Below are 10,202 nucleotides of genomic sequence, written 5' to 3' on the forward strand. Positions count from 1 at the left end.
GGCTGAAAGTAGTTGTACTCAGGGTGCAGTTCGGAAACTACAGAACACTATGCGGCGGATGGTTAAGTCTGTAACCGAACTTACCAAGCGGGTGACAGATACAGAGGAACGAATATCGAGTACCGAAGATATACTTACTAAGCAGCAAACCGCGATAGAGACTCTACAGGCTACTCGAGAGGATATTGAATGGAAGATGACGGATCTGGAAAACCGCGCACGGCGCAATAACCTGCGCGTTCTTGGAATTCCAGAGATGAAAGAAGGGAAAGAGTCCCGAAAGTTCATCATTGAGACTTTCACTGAAGCATTCCCAGAGCTAGCCGAATGGCAGTGGGAGAAGGAGATCACCAGGGCGCATAGATATCCATTTGTATTGCGTAAGACCTGTGGGGAATCAAATCCCTCGACAGGCTCGAAAGTTTTTCCACGAGCGATACTAATTTGCGTAAATAACTTTGTTTTGAGAGAAGCATTATATGATTTGGCTCGCCCTGACAAGTGACGCAAAGGCTCTGGATGTGACTTTTTTGTTAGGCCGGAAGGGTGCGCAGGTATTCCTCCTGAATCCTGCTAAACTCAAGGTGATTTATAAGAGTCAGGCTAACTATTTCACCTCGGAATCTCAAGCGCAAGCATATTTGAAGTCTATCGCTACTAAAGAAGGTCCACCCTGAAGGTGAAAAAAAAAAAAAACATGGTGGGAAGTAAATTGTTTGGAAATGGGAAGAAAAAGAGGAGAGGGAGGGGGAGGGGAAAAAAAAGAAAAACATAATCAGTTAATTAAAATACTATCTCATTTGGAGACGTATAGGGTGCACTATCTATCAGAGGTGAACTAAATAACGGAGGGAGGAGTTGTAGTACCAACTTGCACCAACAGGACTTCTACGGCTTCCTAATGCTGTTTGAATATCTGTGGTTTGTTTCCTTTCTGTATTGGATGTTTTTCTTTTTTTTTTTTTCTTTTTTTTTTCTCTTCTTACCAAGGCAGAAAAACTGGCCTGACTAAGAGAGCGATAATATCTAAAGGTGTGAGGTTGACTATGTAATTAATAGTATTTAAGGTACAAAGGGATAAAGTGCCGCTTTATGAGATGTTCTTGCTGCAGGGCAGATAATATGCTTAGTAATGTGTTGTTTAAGTAAAAACAGACTACAGATAAATGTAAGGAGAGGGCAACAACCTGGCAGATCCTCTGTTGAGGTGGACCTCGCACACTCGCATCACTAAGGACTATGTCCTTTTGCTCACAAGGGGTGGCTGAATTAGGGAGGGGGAGGGAGGAAGGGAGGGAGACCTCGGTTCGGGGCCAGAGGGTGGGTCAGAGTGGGATTGTTAAAAAGGGGAAAACAGGGACCACGGGTATAACTTTTATTGATTGTATGAAAATAATGCAGGACAGGGGGCAGAGTGTTTCTATTTTTTTTAGAGCCAGAGCAGATGGCAGCTAGAAAGTTAAGAATAGGTACTGTCTGCTCCATCTATGGATCTAATTTTGATGAGGCAGCAGTCTTGGAATATCTGAATGTTGAATTGGCAACCTGGGCCGCTCCTGCAATTCTTTGTAGTGATTTGAATATTAATCTCCACTCTGGAACATTAGGTAGTGATCAATATAGTTATGTAGGTAGGAAACCAAAGGTATACAGGGCGTTAAGCTCATTGGTGAAAGCACATGGGCTAACTGATGCCTGGGCTTTTCTTAGGAAGACCGAGCCCGGTTATACTTTTTTCTCGGCTCCTCACCAAAAATTATTCTGCCTAGATTACTTTTTAGTTACACATAAATTGCTTCACGATGCACAAATACAGGTCTATCCCCGAGCGACGTCTGATCACGGGCCAGTAGTGCTGTCCATCCGGGCTTTATTTCCATCCTGCAAACCCCGTGATTTCTCTTTTGATCGCAAGTTGTTGCTGGACGTTAAATTTCAAGAAAATATGAGTGAGTGGATTCGTGAGTTTTTTAATTCAAATAGGGGAAGCGCAGGAGTTGGGATAGTCTGGGATACGTTTAAAGCAGCTTTTAGGGGGGAGGTGTTCAGCTATGGATTGTACGCTCAAAAACAGATGCGAAAAAAGTTACACGAGCTTTATCAGGATCTAGGCAAGGTTGAGGAGCTGCTGATTCAAGACATTGCTCATAACAGGGATACCTATAATACATCAGCCTCGGTGACTCGATCGAAGGCCAAGGTTAACAACTATTGGAGTAAGGAAGCAGCAAAGACTTTTGAGGTTAAGAGACAGGTGCTGTATGAATATGGGGAGGCAAGTGGGAGGTGTCTAGCTCAGAGAATGAGGAACAGGGAAACTGCTCAACAAATTAAAAGTATGAAAATCGAGGCTGGGCAATATGAAGAAACCGAGAGTGGAATCTTAGAAGTCTTTAGAAATTTTCACGCTCGTCTATATGCAGTAGAAGAATATGACAGTAATAGAGCTCTATCCTTTCTTGGGCAAAATCTCGGGCCAAAATTGGATCAAGGACTGGCAGACATATTGGAGGCCCCTATAGAGATGTTTGAATTAGAAGCGGCTCTTAAAGCATTACCAACAGGTAAGGCTTCGGGTCCTGATAAGCTCCCGCTCGAAGTATATAAAAAAAATTCCAAGCTTTAAAACGGGATATGTTCGCTACATTCTGAAAGGCTCTGCAAGGGGAGTACCCTATAACATGGGGGGAAGCGAGTATAGCAGTGTTTAGAAAAAAGGAAAAACCGGCGGATTTACCAGGCTCATATCGGCCTATTTCATTATTAAATACAGATGGGAAAGTATATTCTAAGATCTTAGCTACCAGATTATCAGAAGTGATAGCCCCTCTGGTCTCTATTTATCAGCATGGGTTTATCCCAAAGCGCGGTACAACCGATCATGTTAACCGGGTGATTACTTTAATTGATCACGCAAATGTGTCGGGGAACCCACTGAGACTTATATTATTGGATGCAAAGAAGGCCTTCGATCAAGTATCGTGGGCCTTCTTATGGGACTTGATGAAACTACAGGGATTCGGGCCAAATTTTATCAAATCAATACAGGTGTTCTATCAACAACCTAGTGCACGGATTAATGTAATGGGTCTTCAATCCGCAGTGGTATCAATACAACGAGGGACTAGGCAGGGATGTCCATGTTCCCCACTGCTGTTCGCCCTGTATATAGATCCCTTTTTAAAAATGATTGAACTGAGCAGTAGGGTACCTCCAGTTAGGATACAATCACAGCAGTACCGTGTATTGGCGTATGCTGATGATGGATGTCGCTGTGCTCTCACCAAGACCGTCTATGGCTATGCCCGAAATTGAAAATCTGGCAAAGATATACGGATCAGTATCGGGATACAAATTAAATACCGCTAAGACGCAAATACTTTGTATGAATATCAAGTCTTATGTTGATCCTCGAGTCCTAGATGAGGTTACTTATCTGGGAGTACAGATTTGTGTTGGAGCTTCGACTACGGTAGAGGTTAATTGGCAGAAGCTGATACATGGGGTCCGTAAACAGCTGGATCAGTTAGAATGTTTACATTTGACACTGGTTGGCAGATGCAACATCTTGAAAATGATGGTACTGCCTAAGGTGTTGTATCTTTATAGATGTTTACCATTAGAGATTACTTGTGCACGTATCTCACAGCTGCAAGCAATATGTATGAGGTTTATGTGGTCTCAGGGGAAAGGGCGACGGGCTAAGAAATATATGATGCTGCCTAGGGCAGTGGGTGGTTGGGCAGTCCCTGATTTCCTTTTGTACTATTATGTATGTATGTTGCAGCGAATAAATGTTTTATTAACTGGTCAGGGACCTGGGGAGCCAGCACTGCAACCTTCTATATATTCTCTGCTTTTAGGGACTGACGCTAGGAACCGTCTCTTTATTGACATAGACTGAAACTACTATAAGCGCACTAGGTTTAAGGTGATAGCCGCCGCATATAAGGTTTGGAAGGTAATAAAGAAGCAATATAATATTCGAAATGTGTCTATTTATACCCCCTTAATTGCACCGGTACTGCATCCCAATATATGCTGGGATCACATAGTAGTTAAATGGCGTTTAAGAGGTTTAATAACAGTGGGAGATGTATACACATCAGACGGGTTAAAATCTTTCTCCCAACTGAGAAAACAATATCTGTTACCCACTTCGCACTTTTTTAAGTATCTGCAGTTGCGTGAGTATTTTGTTAAATTAAATATCGTGAATGTGTCTAATCCTCTTATTGAGGCAAATAAAAAGTGCTCTCGTATAGGAGTATTATATAATATAATTATCGAGACAATGTCCAATGACTTGGAATCTCATCGTACGAGATTAGAAGAAAGACTGGGGTGCTCTGAAATACCTTTGGACTCTCGATTGAATTGGCTAGCCGTTTATTTATGTCTGCCAATCTTAAGGCACAACATTACAAGACTTTGTTTTATCTTTATCGCACGCCCGATAAAATTGCAAAGTGGGGAGGAGATCCAGATGGAAAGTGTTTTAGATGTAATACTCTACACGCTGATGTAGTACATATTTTTGCCACCTGTGCTAAACTATCAGAATTGCTCAGACATATAAACAGGTTCTTGTCTGAGATTCTCGGTGTCTCTATAGAATTGTCAACTAGTGAGATTCTACTGGGTATAGATGTAGGTGGAGCACGCACAGACCTTAGCAAGGAAGTTAGGTATTTGATATTTATGGCAGCAGCAGTGCTTAGGATGTGCATTGCCTCAATGTGGTTACAAACTGATGCCCCCCCATTTGAGATGTGGAGAACTCGTTTCTTGTTCACGTACAATATGGAATATAACCTATATACTGTTAAGGGGAGGTGGAAAATGGCATTGGGGCAGTTAATCTGGGGCGCTGTTCGTGCATATATGGACAAGTAGGATGGTCTTGAGTTATTTGGTGTACCTATTAATTATCTGTTCTTTTCTTTTTTGTATTGAACGATATAATGGAATTATTATTTTTTTTTTTTTGTATCAGTTGTATCAGCCGTCACACAGCCTGAAATCTGCCGAATATTATTGTAATGTAAATTTTGTGAATCGATCCTGCATTGTATAACTAATTGAATGGTGGGTTATGTTTCTTTCTTGTTTGTACCCGTGATCTCTATTCAATAAAATCCTTTTTGAGTGAAATATCCAATTTTAATCCTTTTAAATTTAAATAATGCTTTCTTCCGATGCTGATTTTAGTATTTAAAATTTGGGTTTCAGAAAAATTAAGTAACAATTGGGTAAATCATAAGGCAAACGTTGCTTGAAAATCAATTGAGAATCATTACATAGTGTCCATCCTTTTTCACATTTAAGATAAACTGTGTAATGACCAGAAGTTATAGAAGGACCGTCATGAAAAATTATTGCAACTGCTACAAAAGTTTTTCCAGATATAGATAATTGATTACCAACAAACTTCTTTAGTAAAGTTTCCAATTTTGTTCCATCAGCTCTACAACGTTGTACCATTAAAATTACATACTGTCCATATTTCCTTAAAAATAACGTTGACAACATTTCAGATTTACATTTAGAACATTCCATGTTGTGATTAGCATCTTTAACTAATTTACTAAAAGTCACTGTTTGACTTTCTGGTAATGGTAAATATATGAACCTTTCAGAATCAACATTACTACTGCTTGTGTTCATACAGTTATCACAACAATGTTCCCATTTATAAGAGACACCAAATACATTTTCTACTTCTACTCCTTCATCTTCCAGTACCATCAGGATATACATCAAGAATTCCCGTGCATCTTGCTGGACATTTTGTGTAAACTGTGTACATCCAGAACATACATCTAAAAGATTTCTAACATCAGAAGCACTTTCTATTTTATTTTTATCATTACTCAGCTTCTCATAAAGGAGACTCAGCAAAGAACAGAATCTTTTTTCATGATTTAGTATTATCTGCTCTTGCAAACTTTCAAGATAAAATACAACATTCAGCACTACATTTGCGTAGCAGTTGACACCAGAGCTATTTTCAAAATGACAACCAACAACCTCTTCCACACTGTCCTTTTTCTTTTTGCTTGCAGTCACATCACTGTCTTTTTGTTTTCTCTTCTGTACATCCTCATTACAGATATTCTCAAATTTCCTTTTCCGACAAACACGTTTTTCAAACACAGGATACTGACCTAAATGAGGAGCATAGCTTCTTCTTAATCTATTATACTCCTTTACACAGTTTGCATCAGCACTTACTTTTGAGTGATCAAAGTCTATCATGAATAAACCAGATAATTTTTTCACGCGTGACAAAGCAACATATGCCATACCTTCTTTGAACACAGTAGACCCAATGTTTACAAAAGCACTATCAACAGTTAATCCTTGAGACTTGTGAATAGTTACAGCATATGCTAGAGAAATCGGAAACTGCTTCCTACGTACATATAAGTCTTTCACTAGCAAAAAACGTACTGAACTACGACTAATGACTTTAACCTCTTAAATCTGATCAAATTTTATTTTTAAGAATTCAATTCCATCTTTTTTCTGGTAATTAACAAAACCCACAACTTTACCCATAGCTCCATTCACTAAACCTTTTTCTACATCCAAATTACGTCTTAAAATTACTCTACAGTTCATACACACATAAAGATTCTTTTCCAGACCAGCTGTTTTTGAAATGTTTTTCTCCAGAGAATCCAATTTAGTAGCCAATTTGCCTGTCAATATAATAGTTATTCGTTCATGTTGAATGTTATCCACAGCTTCCAGTTTTATGATCTCTTCATTTTCCAATTTCAAAAGTTCTTGATTGAATACAGAGCATTCATGTAGTGTTGGCATTAAGCAGATTACAGTATTTTTTTCAGCAATTTTCTTGTATATTTTCTCTGGAACTATTTCTTCTGTTGTAAACAAATTAGTCAGCAATCGACTCTGTAATACTTTTCTGCCATGTTCTGTGAGTAGTCCAATTCTTATATCTTTCAGAATACTTGCATAGTCCTCATCATTGGCTTGCCTCTTTTCCGGGCTGAGGTTAGCGGCTGTGCAGAGCAGTATTTTGGGAACAATTCGGAAACGGCATCGAGCCGGGCGACTGAATGGGATGCGTTTAAGGCGGTTGTCCGAGGGGTTTGTATATCGTCCACGGCTGGAGTGCGGAAGACTTTGCTGCGGGAGGTGGAGGGGGCGGAGGCCCAACTGCGGACGGCTGAACGCGCGCATCAGGCGGGGGAGGGCACGATGGCTGCGGTTCTCGAGGCGCGTGAGGGAGTGCCGGTGCGAGTGGAGAAGCTTCGCTGTTTTGACCATAAAGACTATCTCACCCGGGCGCACGCGGAAAGAGATAAGGTGGGATCCCTCCTGGCATGGTTAGCGACCCCGATGGCCCGAGGCGCCCCGATACTCTCTCTGGTCGAGGCAGGGGGTATTCCGGTCTACTCTCAGACGGGGATAAATAAGCAGTTTGATAGGTATTATGCAGGGTTGTACGATAGCACCATGCAGGGGGAACCTGACGGCCTGGACGAATTCTTAATGGAGGCTCGACTGCCCCGGCTGGACCCGGAGACCGGGAAAGACCTAGGGGGTGCCATATCACTGGGCGAGATTCGCGCAGCGATTAAACACATGGCCCGGCGAAAGACCCCAGGGGCCGATGGCTTGCCCGTCGAGTTTTATGCGGCTTACCCGGATTTGCTGGCGCCGCAGTTGCAGGTTCTTTACAGTGAGGCTTGGCGAGTTGGGCGCTTACCCGCCTCCGCTCGGGAGGCGATTGTGATACCCCTGTTGAAGCCTGGAGGGGAGGCCAGCGCCCACACGGCGTACCATCCGCTCTCCATGCTGACGGTGGATTATAAAATCTTGAGTAAAATATTGGCGTCCCGCCTGTTGACCCACATGACCGCCCTGATTCACCCGGATCAGGCGGGCTTTATCCCTCGGCGTAGCACGGCCACTTCCGTCCGACGTTTGCTGAGGGTGATGGAGATGGACCGGGACGCATACCCGGAGGCCTGCACGCTGTCGGTCGACATAGAAAAGGCATTCGATAGTGTAGAATGCCCCTATTTATATCGCGTGTTGCGGGCATTTGGTCTGGGGGATGGCTTGGTGCGCTGGACCACCTTGCTCTATAACGATGCCACGGCCCGTGTGAGGACGGGGGCGACCATATCGGCCCCCTACCAAGTGTGGAGGGGGACGAGGCAGGGCTGCTCGCTCTCCCCGTTGTTGTTTGCCCTGGCCATTGAACCGTTGGCGGCGCATGCCCGGCTGGGGCGCTCATATGCTGGAGTACAATTGAGGGGGGAAGCCCACTATATATCCCTGTATGCAGATGATCTGCTGATGTTCTTGGCGCAGGCAGATGGTGCGCTCCGAGGGGCAATCGCCTTGTTGGAGGCCTTTGGTCGCCTGTCCGGGCTCGGGGTCAACTGGGGCAAGACATGCTTGTTCCCGCTGTTGCCGGGTGGACAGGCCCCCCCAATCGCTGGGAGTGATCCGATGGGAAGGTAGCTGCCTGCGATATTTGGGGGTTGGTATTTACCACACCCAGCCTGATTTGCTGGAGGGGAATGTTGGCAGAGCCATTCGCGGCTTGCGTGGTAGTATGGGTTTCTGGAGCACGCTCCCGCTTTCGTGCGCCGGGAGAGTAGCGCTGCTGAAGATGGTGGCGTTGCCACGCCTCCTCTACTTCTTTCGCACCCTGCCCATATGGATACCCGCATCGTTTTTCGCACGGCTTCGAGCACTGTCCACGGGCTTCATTTGGGGCTCGGGAAGGCGGCGGGTGGCTTTGACCACATTGCGGCGGCCGAGAGCGGAGGGGGGCCTGGCAGTCCCGGACTTTGAATGGTACTACCTGGCAGCCCAACTCCAATGGCTCACGCAGGCGGTGGCCAGGGAGTATAGAGGCCCGGAAGGCCCGCAGGGTAGGTTAATTCCGCGGCATGTGCTCGCCTTCATAGTCCTTCAACAGCGGTTGGACCTTGCCCAGCTTACTCTGGAGGAGCGTACCCTCCGGTTGTGCTGGAACAGGTGCCAGAGGAGGGCCGCCATAACTCACCCCTATGCCCCGGAGAATCCCTTGGGAATGTGTACGGCGCTCCCGCATGGGGTCGATTGGTCTGGACTAGCCGTTTGGGAGGAGCTTGGCGTACAGGTAGTGTGCGATTTATTCAGAGAAGGGGTGCTGCTGCCCTTTCAGGACTTGCAGGACTCTTATGGGCATCCGCGGGGGGACTATTTACTCCATGCGGCCCTTGTAGCGAGCCTCCAGAGACATTGGACTATGGGGCTCTCGGAGCCGCCGGTCGCCGCGGGTTGCCAATATGTAGTGATGGCGGCGGGGACGACCAAGGCCATTACTTGCCTCTATCGCAGACTGTCGACGGAGGGCCTGCAGCCCCTTGCTGCGTTGAGGGGTAAGTGGGAATCTGACCTTGTGAAATCGATCCCCGGGACTACGTGGTCCACGCTGGTGCGGCGGGCCTGGAAGGGAACGCGTAATGCCCGGTTTCAGTTGGTTCAGTTTTTCACGCTGCACAGGGCTTATCTGACACCGGTGAAGATATTGCAATATTTTGGGGGTGCTCACTCTCAGTGCCCGCGGTGTGGGGGAGAGGGGGCTGCTTCTGATTTTCGTCACATGTTTTGGTCCTGCGCACAGTTGGGTGACTATTGGGCAGATGTTATGGATTGCCTGAACCAGGTGACAGACCGCTCTATTGCTCAGGAAATGGGGGCCTGCTTGTTGCTTTGGTTTCTCCACACCCGCCGGACGAAGGTTACCAGCAAGTTCTACAATTTAGGGTTGATTATGGCCAAGAGGGAACTGACTGCACTGGAAATCCCGGGCGGGGCCTAGCTTCCGGCGGTGGAGGGCGGCGTTTGCGAGATGGGCAGGCGCGGAGGGTACGCTCCGGTTGCAATTAGCTCTTTGGAGGGATGACGAGAAGGCACTAGCGACGGCCCGAGCGTGGGAGGCGCTGGTGGTGGAACTTCAGGGGCGGATGTCTGACGCGGGGGGAGCAGGGAGCACATCTGATGGGCAGGAGGACGCGATGAGTGGGGAGTAGGAGAGGAGCAGTGGTGAGCACTGGACGCACTAAAAGTAGTTAGGCAGGTGGGGAAGCCTTGGTTTCCTAGGGACGGTTGAGCACCCATACATGATTCATTGTAGGGGAGGGGCACATAAGGAGAGGGGAAGGCAG

Source organism: Triturus cristatus, chromosome 6, assembly GCF_964204655.1.
Source record: "Triturus cristatus chromosome 6, aTriCri1.1, whole genome shotgun sequence".
NCBI classification, from domain to species: Eukaryota; Metazoa; Chordata; class Amphibia; order Caudata; family Salamandridae; genus Triturus; species Triturus cristatus.